At 41.5% G+C, this 19,934-nt stretch overlaps 2 long non-coding RNA genes across 2 annotated transcripts; one reads left to right on the forward strand and one right to left on the reverse strand.

The window, feature by feature from the left end:
- Positions 1 to 4,781: 4,781 nt before the first annotated feature.
- On the reverse strand, positions 4,782 to 19,922 carry LOC308384045. Its single transcript, XR_013969264.1, has 3 exons — positions 19,773 to 19,922; positions 6,109 to 6,193; positions 4,782 to 5,761 (listed from the first exon to the last, which is right to left on the reverse strand). It is a non-coding gene; the product is annotated as an uncharacterized lncRNA (long non-coding RNA).
- LOC308384344 lies at positions 9,139 to 13,149 on the forward strand. The gene is made up of 2 exons (XR_013969311.1): positions 9,139 to 9,873; positions 12,393 to 13,149. It is a non-coding gene; the product is annotated as an uncharacterized lncRNA (long non-coding RNA).
- Positions 19,923 to 19,934: the final 12 nt, after the last annotated feature.

Genomic DNA, 19,934 nt, shown 5'->3' on the forward strand with positions numbered 1-19,934 from the left:
GTTTTTAGCTAACAGCTACAATAAGCATAAAAGTTACCGTATGGCTATCATTTGTTAACATGACGCTTGTTCACATGTAATACATTTACCAACCTGAGAGTTTATCCGCTGGTCATTCGACATGACGAATGACTTCTGAAGTCTTAATTCAGCTCAAGACGCTGTAGATTCCCGTCAGTAACACTTTCGGTCCGCTAGTAAAACGTAGTTCTATTAATCTGCGCTTGAACCGGAACCGGATGTAAGTTCCAAAAAACTGAATTTTGGAACTGAAACTGAATGGTGAGAAGTGAAACTGAAATTATTCGAGAGCTGAATTTTGGAACTGAAACTGAATGGTGAGAAGTGAAACTGAAATTATTCAAGAGCTGAATTTTTAAAGGATAAAATGCAGTTTCAAAGCAAATCAATTCATTTTCAAAATATATAATTCAATTTCAATTTAGTGATGATCATTTTCAAACCATAAATTCAAATTCAAATTTAACTTATTCAAATTCAGTTTCTGATGGCACAGATTTCTGCCCATAACCACCACTGAACAAGACAAGCTGAAACGTCAAGACTGGGCCAAGAAATATCTCAAGACTGGTTTTTCTAAGGTTTTATGGACTGATGAAATGAGAGTGAGTCTTGATGGGCCAGATGGATGGGCCCGTGGCTGGATTGGTAAAGGGCAGAGAGCTCCAGTCCCACTCTGACGCCAGCAAGGTGGAGGTGGAGTACTGGTTTGGGCTGGTATCATCAAAGATGAGCTTGTGGGGCCTTTTCGGGTTGAGGATGGAGTCAAGCTCAACTCCCAGTCCTACTGCCAGTTTCTGGAAGACACCTTCTTCAAGCAGTGGTACAGGAAGAAGTCTGCATCCTTCAAGAAAAACATGATTTTCATGCAGGACAATGCTCCATCACACGCGTCCAAGTACTCCACAGCGTGGCTGGCAAGAAAGGGTATAAAAGAAGAAAAAATAATGACATGGCCTCCTTTTCACCTGATCTGAACCCCATTGAGAACCTGTGGTCCATCATCAAATGTGAGATTTACAAGGAGGGAAAACAGTACACCTCTCTGAACAGTGTCTGGGAGGCTGTGGTTGCTGCTGCACGCAATGTTGATGGTGAACAGATCAAAACACTGACAGAATCCATGGATGGCAGGCTTTTGAGTGTCCTTGCAAAGAAAGGTGGCTATATTGGTCGCTGATTTGTTTTTGTTTTGTTTTTGAATGTCAGAAATGTATATTTGTGAATGTGGAGATGTTATATTGGTGTCACTGGTAAAAATAAATGATTGAAATGGGTATATATTTGTTTTTTGTTAAGTTGCCTAATAATTATGCACAGTAATAGTCACCTGCACACAGATATCCCCCTAAAATAGCTAAAACTAAAAACAAACTAAAAACTACTTCCAAAAACATTCAGCTTTGATATTAATGAGTTTTTTGGGTTCATTGAGAACATGGTTGTTGTTCAATAATAACATTATTCCTCAAAAATACAACTTGCCTAATAATTCTGCACTCCCTGTATAAAATGCAGCGTTCTATAGATGGACACATAAAGAAATGAAAAATTACATGTATGTGCCAACTTTCTAAACACTTTGTTACATTTATGATAAAGTTGTTACGTTCCCCTGGGGGGGTCTAGGCGATGAGGGGGAAGTAACAAAAGTGACCGGGTCAGAAAAAGGAATCAAGGAGGCGAAACAGTTAAATAAAACAGTTTTATTGAAGTAATTCAACTAAAAGAGACGGACAAGCCGCTATCACCATTTTTGAAAAACAACAAACAAAACTCAGGCGTTGGTCAATCAATAAAGTAAAACGTAAGCCAAAAAGAAAAAGCAGCTCACTAGCTGAAAACCACCAAACACAGCGCACTAGCTGAAAACACCACAAACAGTGCACTAGCTGAAAACACACTACTGGCACTCCCGCCCAGAGCTCACCTTTCCCTGGGCTTAAATACTTTTAATTACTGATGAGAGTCAGCTGCACAAAAGGGAAAGGTGGCACCTCAGGCAGAAGGGGTAGTGGGACACGCCCACACAGGCACATAGGAGGGAGGCCGTTCAGGAGGAGGCCCTGCTAGGGCCGTAACACCCCCTCCCATAAATACAAACCCGTGGTTTGTCCAATGATTATGATAACCAAAACAACTAATCATGTCCGTAACCGTCGCATCAACAAATTGCAGGCTTTCCACCTACCAAACCCCATAGCAACGGTTAGGCATTGCCCGCGGAAGTTGCCAACCCCATCTCAATGGGTTCAAAATACTTACTGAGGGTGGCCGCAGACCCTCAAAACAACGTCTCATGCGATAGCTAGGGCTTTGAGCCATCACATGTGGAGAACACAGCAGGCAGTCAGAAGACCTTACTGTAAGAGTTTTCAGACAATTGCTCCGGTCACGGGTACAGGCATGCTTGTTAGTCAGGGGTGCAGATCTGAGTGGTGGTGTTATACATGATCTGTCCACCTGCAGGTCATGTTGAGGAACAGGGACATTGTCAACCAGCAGCAGCTCAGGGTTAGTTGACCTCTCACACTGACTACATGACACGATTGAGCAATTATGCTCCAAGTGTAGCCTTTTACTAGGCCTGGCAACCTGGTCGGTTTGAGAACCACGACTAGCTTTTCTCAAAGCAGGCAGTTTTTGCTTTGAGTCGGCTTTCCGTTTGAGTTTCAATTTCGAACAGTCAGCAATGAGGTGTACAGGGTTGTGGCAAAAGAAACAAAGCTTCGTTTTGGGTCTCGAAACCACAACTTTTTCAGCCTTGTTAGCTGGCTCCCTCCTAGCTCTCCAAGATGTGTTACCGTGAGAAGGGATGTCACATTCCACCGCGTTTGTTTTATGAGTTAGGGTAAACCCATCCGCCAGTATGGCAGCCTGCTGTAGAGTGGAAACCCTTTGCTCACTTAAATAACAAGAAATAGACTCAGGAACCGAGTTTTTAAAATCTTCCACCAGCATAAGCTCACGTATGGACCCCACGTCGTTAACCTGGCTTGCAGAACACCACCTATCAAAGAGCTTTGCCTTCTCCCTAGCAAAGTCAAGGTAGGACTGACCCTGTGCCAACTCCAAACCTCGAAAGTTCTGCCTATAGGCTTCAGGTATGAGTTCATGGGCTTGGAGGACAGCACTTTTAAGCTTTTCATAAACTAAGCAGTCCTCCATTGACAAAGCAGAACAAACCTCCTGAGCCTTACCTGTCAACTTACATAGTAACATCACGCACCACATGTCCTGAGGCCATTGCAGTGCGGTCGCTATGCGTTCAAAGGCAATAAAGAAGCTATGAACATTGGACTCACAGAAAACTGGAACCAGGTGCATGTTATTGCTCATAAACGAGCCTCTGGACACCTGTTCACCAACAGATGTAGGCCCAGTGCTCGTCAGCTCCAGCTGATTCAACTGGAACGCCATTCCAGCCTGAAAAAAACCCACCACCACACACACACCTGTGCCAATTCTCACAAGCTAGCCAACAATTAATGGTAACCGAACAACTTATTCTTCTTGACCAACTTACCTTCTGCTACACACACACACACACACACACACACACACACACACACACACACAACCTACCCAGTTCCTGAGCACAACAAACTTGCCTACCTATCTTCTGGAGCGTGCTGGGCTCGAGGCAACTTGAAAGGCAGAACTTCAAATCAAATCAAATCAAATCAAATCACTTTTATTGTCACATCACATGTGCAGGTACATTGGTACAGCACATGTGAGTGAAATTCTTGTGTGCGAGCTTCACAAGCAACAGAGTTGTGCAAAATACAATAATGTAAACAAGCAAAATACAAGAATGGCTACATCTGAAACTAATAAATATATGTACAATATATAATAGTATATGCATTTCTGGATGTGTATACTAAATATTTTTCTACGTGTGTGTGTGTGTGTGTGTGTGTGCACATATTTTACAAATTAAATAGAGTAAACAATAAATAAAATATATAAAATAAAATATACAGAGTTGAGACATGTGCAAAACAGTGGCATCAGCGACCGGGGCCCTGAATTGCCTACCCCCAACAGGGAACTAATCCCCGCCCAGGATTACTCCGAAAATAAAAAAGGCAAAACAACAAAAGAGTGCCCAAAGGAAGAACTTAAAACAAAGCTCAGCTGGACACTCACCTAACTAAACTGGGAAGGTGAAACTCTAAAAGGCGCCAAAGCGAGATAATCAAAAAAAACCAAATCCAACACAGACCTCCCTTTTCAATTATCCCGGACGAGCCCCCACTTGTTACGTTCCCCTGGGGGGGTCTAGGCGATGAGGGGGAAGTAACAAAAGTGACCGGGTCAGAAAAAGGAATCAAGGAGGCGAAACAGTTAAATAAAACAGTTTTATTGAAGTAATTCAACTAAAAGAGACGGACAAGCCGCTATCACCATTTTTGAAAAACAACAAACAAAACTCAGGCGTTGGTCAATCAATAAAGTAAAACGTAAGCCAAAAAGAAAAAGCAGCTCACCAGCTGAAAACCACCAAACACAGCGCACTAGCTGAAAACACACTACTGGCACTCCCGCCCAGAGCTCACCTTTCCCTGGGCTTAAATACTTTTAATTACTGATGAGAGTCAGCTGCACAAAAGGGAAAGGTGGCACCTCAGGCAGAAGGGGTAGTGGGACACGCCCACACAGGCACATAGGAGGGAGGCCGTTCAGGAGGAGGCCCTGCTAGGGCCGTAACAAAGTAGATCAAACACATTTATGAACTTGGTGTGTGTTTCAGGTGCTGCACTCTCAAAGACTGAATGAACCAGCATTGCAGCCATGGGTCACTGTGAGCATCACAGGGAAGGTTGAGCCGGCCACTGCACCTGTATGGCCGGAGTCGTGGAGACCTGCAGCCATGTCGCTGCTCTTCTGTTTAAAGTAGAAGCAGCAGTGTTGATCCTTGGCACAAGGACTGTTACAGATGAACCTGCATACTGGGTTTTGCTGGGTAATATGACCAAGATACAGCCAGTGGTTGGCTGTAAGATAGACTTCTCCTCTTCAGCTGCCCAAAAAAAGGCTCTCGATCAAAACATAAACAGACCATCCATATTGACAGGTAAAAGGAGCTGTCCTCAAAAAAGAAAAATTCCACCTGCTACTGTGGAGGAGTTGGATCAACTGATGGGAAAATATTTCTCCAAGCATAGTTCTGTTCTGAATGACCCATAATGTTGTATTTAGGGGTCTACATTTGTGCCTGAAGTGCACTGCCATGTAAGTAATTTGGATTTGCTGAATGTGTACTTACTAAGTACCACTGTTCAAAAGTTGAATAAAGAAATACATGTTTGCCTTTTAAAAAAAGATTAAAAGCACTTTGTAGAACATCACATCAGTAACAATGTAGAATCCATGTCATGTGTAGTTTACAAATGACAAAATGTTCACATAAAATCACGACAGCATTTAAATAATATCACCCACTATAGCGTTCTGTAATTTACTGTCACTACATAAACAGCACAAGACTTTTAAGAGTTCTTAACAAGAGCAAGTTTCTTTTCCCTGGTTTTACTGCCACACTGGGGCACATGTTCACCAAAACGCAGCAAACCTTCACCATCTTATCCAGGAGGGTCCCCTCTTCAGCCTCACATGGAAGAAGTAATCTGATTGGCATGGTGGTTTGTTTGAAGCAGGTCCCTTGTGTAGCGCTGGAACCCAGTCAGGGTGTTTCATCCATTTCATAGGCTGGTTTGCTGCAGTGGCGTGTCTAGAAAATTTTTGTTGGGGGGGCCAGGTAGGGGCACAGATTTGGAGAAGGGTGGCAGATGTAATTGGCACATAATGTTAAAAACAATTCTACCAACCGTTAACCATAATTCAATAACCCTATAAACCTAATAACCGAATGCGCTTTTAACTCTTATTAGAATGAGATTTTAACCACTACGGTGCAAAGTTTTTAGATACTGCGTCAGGGCTGTGCAGAGAGGTTTAAAGGGGCGGGTGCTCAAAGTTAAAAAGGGGCACATTGAGCCAGGCTGAATAACAACAACACACATTCATCAAGAATCTAATATGGGCAACAAGGCAAAGCAAACGTAGCCGATGCTTTACCTGATGGGTACAATGTTGCTGTTGAGGGGTTTCTGCTGCTCCTGCTGCTGATAGTGCTGGAGGGCGGGGCTGTGTTGATCTGAGACTGTAGACATTAAAAAGTCCACAGGAGAGATGGTAGCTGATTAAACAAGTGTCATGAGATAATAACAAAATGCAAAGATTGGTGACAGCGCTTGGAACCATAAGGCAACAAAAAACTGTGAGAAATAATTTAGGCTCTGCCTGTGAATCACTCTTTGCTTCTCTTCTTCCTTCCTTCCATCATTTCATATATCACTCTCCACTTGCTGTCTATCTGAGAACAAGGCACAACTTGCTATTGCAATAAACTATAATCTAATTATCCACACCTAACAACTCCAGCACTTAATCTATAATAAAATGATGACAGAAAAATGTTATAGCCCTGCCTTTAGTAGCCTCATACAGCTCCTACTGTTTCCTCCTCATGTCCTTACCAGCCATGTCTGCACAATATTATATCATGAGTAATACTTTTAAAAAAAAAATCCATCTAAATAAAACACACATGCACGCACAGTGACATTTTAGACCTTCTTCAGAATACTGTATATACTATGGGCATCCTTACATTATTATTTATTACTAGAGCTACAATAATAAAGCAATGAGGAGGGGGAAGTAATAAATATGAAATAATGTATTTATGATGATTCCATTTGTTTCACTATCCACTCTGTGCAGGGCAAAGCTTATTACATTTTTAAACTGATACAATCATTTTACTGCTGTAAAATCCAAATTTTGTCTTATTTAAAATATAAATCTAATATAATCTGCTTCTTAATGTATGTTCTTTAAAATACAGCTTGTGTTTTTTAATATATTATAATTATAATAATGCATAATTATGTGGACATGCATATTAGATCGTTTTTAGTGAAATATAATCCCTCCAGAAAGGCAGGAAATGCCCAGAAACTTACTTTAAAGCTAAATATGTTCTAAATACTTTAAAACTAAATATGTTCTAAATACTTTAAAACTAAATATGTTCCCTAAAACGGTGACAGAGCTACAGACCCATGACAGCCTTACACAGGTAGCCAGCAGCTGTGACCAGCACTACCTGTGCAGTTAATAAAAGGACAGGTAATGTTTGTCACGCTGTTGCACACACAGCACGCTCGTTCATTTCAGTTCGTCAGTTGCAACAAGACAGCTTACCAACGTGTACGTAATAAACCAATACTCCTGTGTGCTACACACTACAGTGTACGCTGTACACCTACTTACTGGTTTTGTCGCATCAGTCTCAGTGGCGTGTCTAGAAAATTTCTGTTGGGGGGGCCAGGTAGGGGCACAGATTTGGAGAGGGGTGGCAGATGTAATTGGCAGATAATGTTAAAAACAATTCTACCAACCGTTAACCATAATTCAATAATCCTGTAAACCTAATAACCGAATGTGCTTTTAACTCTTATTAGAATGAGATTTTAACCACTACGGTGCAAAGTTTTTAGATACTGCGTTGATAAAGTACAAGAGATACAATCAGTCAGTGTTTATTCAGCAGTCAAGGACATCCATATTTGCATAGTATTTTTACTGACATATAGTGCACATATGTTTTGGGCAAAAACATTTTTGAATATTAAAATACGAACATTTGTAACAAACAATTGACAAATTATCCAGTTCCAATGCTAAACTTTATCTGCCTGTTAAAAAAAGAAGATAACCTTCTCACAAACTGGTGTTTGATTTTGAAACAGGAAAAAAGTGGAGAAACAAATGAAAAGACTAATATTTGAATAAAACCTGAAAGCAAGTAAATACTTTCTCTGCTGCCTTATGGTAAACTTTGGTAATATTGATAAAGAACAACACTGGCTGATGATGAAATGCAGTCAGCTGGCATGGTGACACTGCCAGTATTAACCTGCAGGGCTGGACTGGGACAGAAAATCGGGCATTTTGACTACAGACCGGCCCACCAGGTATTAAAGCCATAAAGCCTTTGAATGAAAACAAATGCTGTTGTGACAGTGATGTACACTGTCTTGTTGGTATATGTATGATTTCTATACATTTTACGTCAGATAAAAACTTTGGTTGTAAGATTCAGATAATTATTTAATAAAAGTGAGACATTTTAAATGAGAATAAGAAAGAAAAGTATTTCTTTGTGCCCCCCTCTCCCTGTTAATGCCCTACCTGCCCCCCTGGCAAAAGCTGTGCTAGATCTGCCCCTGCACAGTTACCAGCTGTCAGCTACTTAGAAAAGGATCCTGGTGTTATTTGTCTCTCAGAAACAGTTCATAACTTCAACTCATTCCTGTCACCTAAAAGGTAAACCTGTTTCTCCATCACAGCTCTGATGGTTCAGTAAGGACGTCTCCTGGTTTCATCTTCATGTTTCCCTCTCACCACATATCCAAACAGACATCATGACCAGCAGCTTTACAGCTGTGGCTCCAGAAAACATCAGCTGATACTAGAAATTAATAGGGGTGCAACAATACACAAAATTCACGGTTCGGTTCGGTTCGATACTTTGGTGTCACGGTTCGATATTTTTTCGATACAAAAAAATGTTCATGCATTTTTAATTTGTCATTTATTAAAATTATAAATATATATTTTAACTCAAAAGTACAGTTTTTAAATTTAACCCTAACCCTTGTGCGTGTTTTTTATTTTGACAGCGAATGCGCACCTGCGGACCACTTATGTGCAGCCCTGGTTATTTAGCTCGTCATATTGCAGCCACAGAAATTCTTTTGTCCATGAAACCATAAAGCTGCACTTTCTTTTTGCCTTATAGTCTGATTTGTCATAACTTCTCCGTTTTGTGGTAAGCTTTTCTTTGGCTGTCACTTCTTCACCCTGACCTGTCTTATTTGGCTCAGCAGAACTAAAATGCTTTTACACACGCACTCACATAAGCTCAGCGATTCTCTGCGCGATCAACCTCTCACATGTTTAAGCTGCGGGAGATTTCACTTGTCATGTTTGCATAGTAAGCTAACGATTGATAAGACGATGTCAGAGGAATTGGTGCTGTGATATTATTCTGTTATTATATGTTACCTTATATATGTAATCAAAGTAGTTGAATTAGAATACTGCTGTAGATCATATTATACCCTTTAAAATAGAGTGTGTGATCTGTATGTAGTTTAGTTCTCATTATACTTTTGAGTTAACAGAACATATTCACATATTAGTTCATTAGATAAATGTGCATCACTCTGTATCCTTGATCTGCTGGGAATGTGTTACACTGTTTTCTTGACATGCTTAATTGTTGAATCATGAAGAGAAGGTTGTAAGCAGGAGACTCTGTGTCTAAAGACAGGGGAGATAGACAGACCACATTCCACACCCCCACCTTACAGAAAGCAGAGAAACAACTGCCGAGGTCATAACTTAGGCGCTGTAACAGAGAAAAAATGTGATGTTTTGGCTTTTACGACTAGCTGGGGGCCACTAGAGACTATAAAAAGCTGAGCAACCCGTCACCATTTTGAGACATGTGCCTGACCCTCTGGTAGCATCTCTCCCGTCCGGACGTTGTAATGCTCTTATTGTTGATTTGTATGGAAATAAATGATTGTTGATTGAGCATTGATACACCGAGTATTGTCCTTCCTTCAGCCCAAAGATTCAAAGAACTGCGTGTTTTCAACAACTTGGTGCCGTGTGACCCGGATCTTTGGTGTGCTGAGGAGGTGTAGATTTGACCTTTGGTGAGATCGTGAGGCGAGGTGAACAGAGGACCGGTCCAAAAATAAAAAGGTAAGCACAGCCTGTTGTATTATAAATACCAAATGTGCATATTGGGCTTTCCAAATTAATCTGTTCACTGAGTCACATGTATTTTCACAGTAAATTTGTCGGTGTCTGGTTTTTGGCGCAAGATACTAACAACATAAGTTGAGGCTGAATTCCAGTGTGTTAAATAAACTGCTTCTACCGAGATACTAATAACATACTACGTTGGACTAGTTGCAGTAAACTGCTTCTACCGAGATACTAATAACATACTACGTTGGACTAGATGCAGCCACTTTACCTTCCACATTTAATTTTGTCTAATACTGGCTTCTGTAGCAATAATACATTAGAATTTATTCTGAAGACGCGGCCATTAGTTCAGTACATTGAAGTCGAGGTTTGTTTATTTTGTTTATGGTGTCAGTGATGTCCTGGCTTTTGCCGGCTATGAAATAGAAGTTGATTTAAGGACAAGCAGATGCTGGCTTCACGGTGCAGTTGGACGCTGGCAACGCGAGAGCGAAACACGTCCGTAGGTTTGGTTTATGATACGGCGTGTTCCGGTGGTGCGGCCGTGAAGTGCAGTAGTGGTTGGTGCTAGTTTTAGTACATTGGATAGAGGTTTTGACGGTGGTTTGTGGCGTCAGTCGAGTATAAAGGGCTGCGGTCATAATACAAAGTAAAAATTTAAGTACATAGCAACACCTGGTTTATGATGTCAGGTATAACTTCGGGGATGCAAGCATCACTTTTATGATGCGACTTTGCCCCGTGGTGGCGGTCATAATCGCAGAGAAAGGGGTATTTTGGTCTATGGTGCAGTGTGCTTTAAGAAGATCTAATAGTTGAGCTCAGAGGTTTCTGTGTAAAATTCCCGCTGAGGAAAAGTGTTGTGTGTGAGTGTCAAAGCGCGCTCTGGGTGAGAGAGTGTGTGTGAAGCTGCGAGGCGCGCTCTGGGTGCTGTCTTGTGGGTGAAGCGCGCACTGAGTGAGAGTGTGAGTGAGGCGCGCTCTGAGTGTGTTTTTTGTGTGGAGTGTGAAGCGTGAACACAGTGACAGTGACGGTTGATGTGTTTGATTAGGAGGACATTAGAGCAAATACACATTTTAGGATCAAAGGTTGATGCCTAGTGTACCTGTGGAACATTTGCCCTAGGAGTGGCGACCCTCCTGTCCGTGGACGCGTGGCCAGGACCGGCGTTGTCCGGGTGCCGAGGTGGTGACTTGGGGAGGTGAGGGCCCCCGCATAGCTACGGAAATAACACTGGAACGGCCGTGTAATCACGGGTTCACATTTATTCCGGACTAGAACAAGACACATTTTGCGAACAAACGTTGAGTCTAGATTAGTAAAGAAATATAAAAAGGTTGAATTCCTCGTTTCAGTGGTTGAAATTGTTGTGTGCCTGTCCCCTGACGAGTGTGAAATTAAAATAAAGAGGGAATTTGGAGCCACATAGAGATAGACGGGCATAATTGGGTGTATTACTCTGTGGTGTAATAAAAATAAAAAGGAGAGATAGTAAGAGGTGTGCAGTGGAGAATTATGGAGGAGTACAGAGAGGAATGTGTTGGGAGACTGGCGTACAGTTTACGCTGTCAAGGTAGGCGGGTTGCCTGCTTATCTGTTTAACAGTGATGAAAATGAAATTAAATAAATCTCTTAGTGTGTTAATACAGGAAGCTGCGGACCTGGACCAACTGCCCCCACAAGCACAGCGGCCGAAGCAAAATTATAGGTAATGGGAACCACACCCAGCACGAATCAGCAGCTGTGAAACAGACAGCAGCGAGGAGAGAATTAGAGGAGAAATTAAGAGAAGTTTTAACACATAAAATTGGGGCCAATGGACTTGTGGAGGTTGGGAAGGCGTCCGGAGCATCACAACAAAAAGGTGAAACAAAAACACACAAGCAGAGAAATCTGAGAGAAAGGCTCCTTTTAAGGTAACGCCTAGTTTGAGAAAAGATAAAATTAACCTGCTTCTATACAAATGCACATACACGCAATGAAGAAACAGCTTACACTCATGAACACGTGAAGATTTTCCAGCAAGGTTAAAGAAAAATTAACATACTTAAATGATGAAGTCTATACATTACTGACAAAGAAACCCTCTGGGTTGCAGGACAACAATTTAACTAAAAAAAAAAAAAAAGGAACACTGGTCTAACCAACCAGGCAAGACGCAACAAATTTAGTGGTTAAAAGATTCAAATTGTGACATGTTTTCTGTTGATTGATTAATAAAAGTGATTACTGAATGAAAGAAAGTTCCTTTTTTGGGCTTTTAAACATGATCTTAAGAATTTTAACATATACCGGTGTTGTCCTGTCAACTTGGTGGGTTAGGAGTTGATTATATCGGGAGACAAAAAACAAAAAAAGGGGGAGAGAAGGCTGACACAGGGCCTGGCCCCATTGCCTCCCCTCTGAATAACACAGCCAACACAACATCATTTTCCTGTTCGTTTGTTTTTGTTTTTTGTTTGTTTTTGTTTTGTTTTGTTTTTGTTTTTTCTATACATATTTAATTACAGGCTGCTTTGCCGGCCCTGAAAGCCGAGGCTGACTGGACTCCTGCTCTCCCCCATACGTGACACTGACCAAATGCTGCAACAGCTGGACCCACAACAACGACCTGAGAATGTCAACAGACCTGCAGGAATGTGATCTCATGCAGCCGAGACGGAGAGCACTAAACCTAAGGCCCGTTTCACTACACGGGGGAAAATTCCCAGACTGCGTCAGCTGACAGACCTGTGACGAGACGCCCGCCAAGCCCGAATGACAAGTAAGGCCGAGCGAAAGAATGCTGACCTTGATAACTTTGCATTCACACTGTGCAGGACAGTGATGGACCAACACGGATGATCGGGTGGCGAAAAAGGGCGTGACCGAGACAAGAGGAGTAACTGAGGACAGAAGGCACCTCAGAATGGACAAAAACACAGAAGAAGATGCAGGTTTCACCTGCGGTGAACATCGACACTGGAGAAAGGACTGCCCCAATTGGGGTCAGAACCAGGACGGACTGAATTTTGAGCAGCAGCAGCAGCAGCAGCAATGGTCGCAAACAAACTGAAAAAGGAGGGGGGCAGGACCCCAGGGCACGCTTCAGGCCGTGGTTTACCCAGAACACCAGAACAGGAAAGTGATGAACACAAACACCCACACAAACACACACATCTACATGCACTGACTCAGAATGAAGAGAAACACACACACACACACACACACACACACACACACACACACACACACACACACACACACACACACACACACACACACACACACACACACACACACACACACACACACACGCTGATGCAATGAAGAATGCTTTGCTTATGCTGATATGCAAAATGCTGCACACAAACATCCCAATGCATAATTTTTATGAGGAGCCATTGATTACCATTAAATACTTAGAATGTGTTATATGTCACCCAGAGGGCATTTATGTAGATTTTAGGAATAAGGTCTAAAACGGTTTGGTTATGAAAACAATGTCTGTGCGTGATGTCTGTTTATGGCTCAAGGCCTTGACTGAATTCTTTGCTGTGCTTCACACAGCCCTGATGAGGAACAGTGGCACAGAGTGAAAATGATGAATTAATAGTGTAAGTTTTAGGTCGGAGTACGGCATTTTCTGTGATTGAGTTTTAATTCAAGGAGGAACAAAAGGTGTTACGGCACCTGAGGTTCTCATTCCCACACAATATTGTCCCGGCAGGAAGCAAAATGTTCCTGTGAATTTCTGGTTGATTGTTTGGTTTTGTTTAGCGCTAGCTTGATTTTATCAGTGAGCTTTGGCTTGTGTTCTTTCTCGTAAGCGAGAGAGGGATAGTTTTATGCTTGGACATGTCTGCAACGGGCCCTAGTTTGTGTTATTTTAGTAGTATTTTGTTGGTTACGTCTGTTTTCGTTTTTGTTACAGTGCACTGGAGAAAAAACATCTGAGAGGTGTGATCCACCGGTGGTGATATGTTGATATTTTGTGAGTTCATGATTTAACAATCAGCTCTTTAAACCAGGCCTGAAAGATTGAAATTTAAAGCGCTATAAAATATTATTACTGTAAACAGTTGCAAAGTGTGCTTCTCCATGATTGTAATTGGCTTGGGAGAAATTCACTTATAGGGAACACTGATCTAAAAGGATTGCACCGAGTCAATCCGGCCCAAAAAACAACAAGGAATTGTTTTCCTTTAAAATGATGACGTCATCTTGCTGGTGATGGAGGCTCGAATAGGTTGCGCGGGAGACTCCATTATCAGCAACATCTGGTATGAATGTGTATGGAGGTATGCATGCGAATGGACTGTGATGGACTGACGACTAAAAGTTTTGACTGACTTGATACTGAGACAATGACTGCACCCACTTTAGGATTAGTAAATGCCAATAAACAATTTATAAACAATTCACCCAGCCGACAAGAGAAGGGTGGATGCTTCGCTTTGTTTTGTTTTGTTTTTTCAGGAGCAGGAGGATAAGAGAGACTGGAGGAGGAGACTCTAGCTTCACATAAGTATGAACTGCAGACTTAACACTGTGGTTGCTGATTTTGAGTTACTGATGTTTGCATCAAGAAAACTGTGCTATATTAACTGTGTTTTGATTAAGGTATCATGTTATATTATTGGGAATGCCAAATGCTACAGTGGAGAAGACTTTTGATACCACTCATGACTGGAATATGTTATTATTAACCATAGCAGGCCACTGTAAAAAGTCAATTAAATTTTATAGAGGAAAATCGCCAAAATGGAACAATACCTATGAATGACTGGCCACATTCAGAATAGAGATATGCAATAATAAACATTGGTCCACATGATTTAGGTTCTCACTTGAAATAGTAAGTTATTAAATGTAGAATATAATCGACAGGGACATTTGATAGGATGTGGTACTGAAAAAGAACAAGAGCAAAGTAAATAAAGAAAATATTGTGTTTAGTTTGGATAAATTCAAATTAAAATGTACCATTACACTCAGAGGATCAATATGGAATAAAACATATGCAAAATTTGTAGGAAGTACATGACTGATAACTGTTCTGTCCTGAGCGTTTGTTTCTAGAGCACCCACTTGACCACACCAACAGTTTCTCGCCACCGAGGAGGGGTACTTGCAAAAAGAATAAAATAAAAATCTGAGTTTAACAAAACATTTTAAATGTAAATATCAAGCTTACCTTTCTTTTTCCATGAAATGTGCTTGTGGGCACGCCAGCCATTTTGAAAAGGTGGGCAAAACAATTGGCAAGGCCACACCCCCACACATGTGATATAATTTTAAAGGTACTGTTGCCCTCTCTAAGAAACATCAGGAATTAGAGGAGTGGCAAGTAGAGTATGCGAGCTACAAGCAAAAACTAAAATGTGTACTACAGTGTGCAAAAATGAAATACTGGGTCATCAGGGGGTCATGAGGGACATTTATAAAACTAAAAGTCCCACTAACCTTAAAGTGCACTTGAAAAGCCCACACAAGAAGGTTAACCTAGCTTACCTAGAAGACCTCATCAGGGGGAGCACACTCCCCCTCCTTGAAGAGCTCACCCACTCAACCCGCATCCCCAGAAAACAGCTAACCCCAGATAAGGCAGCGTGATGTATCCCGAGACAACAGGACTGGGACATCTAAATAAAGGTGTGAAACAATCGCCTTCAAAAGGTTATCAATTCACTCCAACCAAAATTAGGACCACACGGTGCGGCAAGAGTTAATAGTTATTAGTCTCAACACCCAAGGATAACCAGAAGAGCATGACTGATATGATGGAACTGGGATTTTGTTACACTTAATTTTTGCAAAACACAAATAAAACTAAATTGAAACTAAGGATTTTCAGAAAATAAAAACTACACTAAACTAGCAAAGAATTGGTAAAAACTAATTACAACTGGTAAAAATTGAAAATCTGGAGTCGAAACTAAATAAAAATAACAACTAATGGAAATGGCGAAAAGTTTAAAACCCTGGTGCAGAGATTGGCAAATCTGACCAGGAAACGTTATAAAATGGATTGTCAGGATAGTCAGCGTTAAAGCCACTTTTGACAGTCCATACTAGGATGGCATTGGACATCTTCGGGGCAGAAAAGGGTTGGTGTGACCAAGGTGTGGTTTGGCTTGTTGTATGTACATTTCAAAATGTTACAGCTCTGGATGGACCAGTTACCAGATATGATGTCACTAACCTTCTCTTTTAATTGTCTAGCTCCAATGAATTGACACATGGGAGTGTGTCAAAAAGGGGGAGTTGAGTCCGAACATCAAACAATGGTGTTATGAACATTTTATGACTTTATTTGTGTGTTTAATAAATTAGCGATGGTAAAATTTAAGCTTATAATGTGTTAGACTTAGAAAGGGTTCACTAATTTTTTATTTCTTTTACACACACATAGATTATGATTAGAATAAGTCCTGAACATAATATTTTAAACCAAATTTGAATCATTAGAAGAACAATGGATAACAATATTAGATTATCAAGGCTAGGGAGAGAGGTGTTTTGGTTTTCTGTCTCTTGCAGAGAAAGGAACAGACACCAGACGGGGACACGGAGATGTGAGGACCCTTCATAGCAGAGACAGATGTAGGGACAGCCGAGACAGCAACTGGGGTCAAGTGTCATGACGTTTGGGCTCCTGGAGAAGATGGATCCCACAGACACAGCAATAACCATGAAGGGGTTGGCGAAAACCAGGAACACCAGACCAACGAGGTTCGAGAGGCTCTTGGCAAAAAGGGGGACACGCCGGTGAACCCAAAATACACAGATCTTTGTTTGAAATCGGGGCAGAATAATCCCCAGAACTGTGCAATGACTAAAGGGTGGTCTAACCCCGGAGGTCGAAGAAAGAAGCTGAGAATCACCCAACTGGAAGACACTGGTAGCTGCAGCAATAAAAATAAAGGTTAAAAGCTCCTTAGACAGAGGTTCTAGTCTAAGTACATTTGAAAGGTATAAGGGGGCATTAAAATGGGAGTGGAAAACTGGAGCACCAAAATAAAGCTGTGGGAAAATGGGGAGTGATGGGAGAGTCATCTGTAACTGCTGTTATGGTTGTAAATCTAACTTTGCTTGCATCTGAACTGCGTGAACACAGAGGTCATCCCACATATGGTCCACCGGTTAAAAGGGGACAGAGGGCCTCAGGATCAAGAAAACCTGGACCTTGCAACGCTGAAGTGCTTGTTATTAGTGATCTCTTTAATGAGAGATCAAAAGAGGGTATTGTGATATTATTCTGTTATTATATGTTACCTTATATATGTAATCAAAGTAGTTGAATTAGAATACTGCTGTAGATCATATTATACCCTTTAAAATAGAGTGTGTGATCTGTATGTAGTTTAGTTCTCATTATACTTTTGAGTTAACAGAACATATTCACATATTAGTTCATTAGATAAATGTGCATCACTCTGTATCCTTGATCTGCTGGGAATGTGTTACACTGTTTTCTTGACATGCTTAATTGTTGAATCATGAAGAGAAGGTTGTAAGCAGGAGACTCTGTGTCTAAAGACAGGGGAGATAGACAGACCACATTCCACACCCCCACCTTACAGAAAGCAGAGAAACAACTGCCGAGGTCATAACTTAGGCGCTGTAACAGAGAAAAAATGTGATGTTTTGGCTTTTACGACTAGCTGGGGGCCACTAGAGACTATAAAAAGCTGAGCAACCCGTCACCATTTTGAGACATGTGCCTGACCCTCTGGTAGCATCTCTCCCGTCCGGACGTTGTAATGCTCTTATTGTTGATTTGTATGGAAATAAATGATTGTTGATTGAGCATTGATACACCGAGTATTGTCCCTCCTTCAGCCCAAAGATTCAAAGAACTGCGTGTTTTCAACAGTGCACAAATTATCATCACTCACAGATCAGTGCTGTCGCTCTCTATACACAGTTCGCGCGATTGCAAAGTGAAAGCAAAAAAACAAGCGCAAATTCAAACGCGACTTCAATATGTCACATATTGACAGTGGCTCACCGATGCCAATGACATAATTACCCAGCTACATTTCTGAAAGAATGCAAAAGCATTGACATATATTTTTCCTTCCTACAATAGCCCGACGGGCAGGGAAGAGATAGATTTTGGTAGCCCGACTGAAAAAATCGCTAGCCCCGGGACGCCGGGCTAGCGATATTGCGAGCCCTGTATCTGATTGAGGAATCACTCATCTTTGGAAAAGAGAGTTTATTACAGAGAAATGGCTCTTTCCAAAATAAAAGCTATACTATCCGCTTCTTCTGGGCTATATTCTCAGCAGCATAAGGAGAATCATGTGCTAACAGCTGTCTAAATGACTCGGCTAAAGTTAGTAGCATGCTTGCTTTTTTTTTCTGCTTCCACTTGTCTTTGCACTAGGATGATGTCGGCGTAAATGTGCAGTCATATTCGTCGTGTTCCCACTAGTGCTTTCAGGTTAATCTCGTTGAAATGACCTTAACGCCACAACACGGCAAATCTCCGTTAACGAGCTACCGCCGATCGCCCCGTGCATGGGGCTAGACGGCCAACACGTTAACGAGCTAACTGCGCTAGCACACTAGTTCACACCAATGTAATTGAGCATTGCATGGCACATCCAACATACTGTTTTACTTTAGTCCATGACTCGCTTACCTTCAGGGTCATACGTCACATGAAAACCAAAATAATTCCAAACGCCAGATCTGAATGAGGGTGGGGGAGGTGCCCTGCGCTCTTCCTTCTGACTATGCTGTCTGTGTTGAGCGCTCAGTGGATCTGCGCTGGACAGTGCAGCCTAGGCGGAGTAGTCGAACACAGATTCACTGAGCGCTCAACACAGACAGCATCGTCAGAAGGAAAATTGATAAAATAAATTACAAATGTTGTATTGTTCGATACATATGCGTACCGAACCGAAAGCACTGTATCGAACGGTTCAATATCGATACGAATATCGTTGCACCCCTAATATATATATATATATATATATATGATCAAGATGTTTAGTCTATTGAGTTATTTAGCTATGCAGGACAATTGGATGCTTTTTATTTAGATAAGAGATGGAGTGGAATAGTTCAAAATATATCTAATTTCAAATCAGCCCTGCCATAGCCACCACCAAACAACTGAGTTATTTTTACACATCGACCTGCATCTGGCCAATCCACCACCTCTCACTGTTCATGCCGTTACAAAATAAATAAAAAATAAGTCACCGGGCATATGCCCGGTATGCCCGATGGCCAGTCCAGCTATGTTAACCTGCAACCAAATCTGCAGCTCCATACAGCAATGTTACGACTTAGATTATATCTTATAACTCATAACTCTTATGTTAGCTCCCCTCAGTAGCATACTGTCTGAAATATTCCAATAATTCTTTTAAGTGTTATTTTAAGTGTTATTTTTTCCTTGGTATTCTAATTTCACCGAAGTTTACTAAACTCAAACTTAATATTACTGACATTTATTCTGTCCTCATTTTCTTTCACCGAAAAATTGTTTCCTGCAGTGCCGTCTTTCGTGCTTGGCTCTCCTACCTTTGCTAACGTGATGCACATAGCGCAGAAGCCGGTGCTGCATTCACTTACACTCGGATATCTGAGCTTCACCGTGAAAACATAATCGTACATTTGATATTTGATTGAATTTTATTGTTTTGCCTTTGGGGTGGCACCTGGGGTGGCCAGTCTGGTTGGGGGGGTGGCCTGTGCCCCCCCAGGCCACCCCGCTGGACACGCCACTGGTTTGCTGCAATAATGAAAAACAAATAGCAACTCTATAAACAGAACATAAATCTACAAAATCACTCAGTAGGATGTTTGTTCTAATTTGCTATGAGCTCAGAGCGCATTGAAAATAACACTAATAGGCTACAAAGAGTGATATGAACTTATTCAGATCTTACCTGAATGAAAATGTCTGGAGCACCAACAGATGTCTGTGGAGCTCGTCTCACAGCTGCTATCCAGGCGCTTCTTTTGGTAACATGGATACACGAGCTGCCTCACGATGCTTCCAGGTGGGGAAAGAATAAAAACAGCCCATTTCCAGCTTATTCCCTTCACGA

The sequence above is a fragment of the Rhamphochromis sp. 'chilingali' genome, assembly GCF_963969265.1.
Source record: "Rhamphochromis sp. 'chilingali' genome assembly, chromosome: 17".
Taxonomy (NCBI): Eukaryota; Metazoa; Chordata; class Actinopteri; order Cichliformes; family Cichlidae; genus Rhamphochromis; species Rhamphochromis sp. 'chilingali'.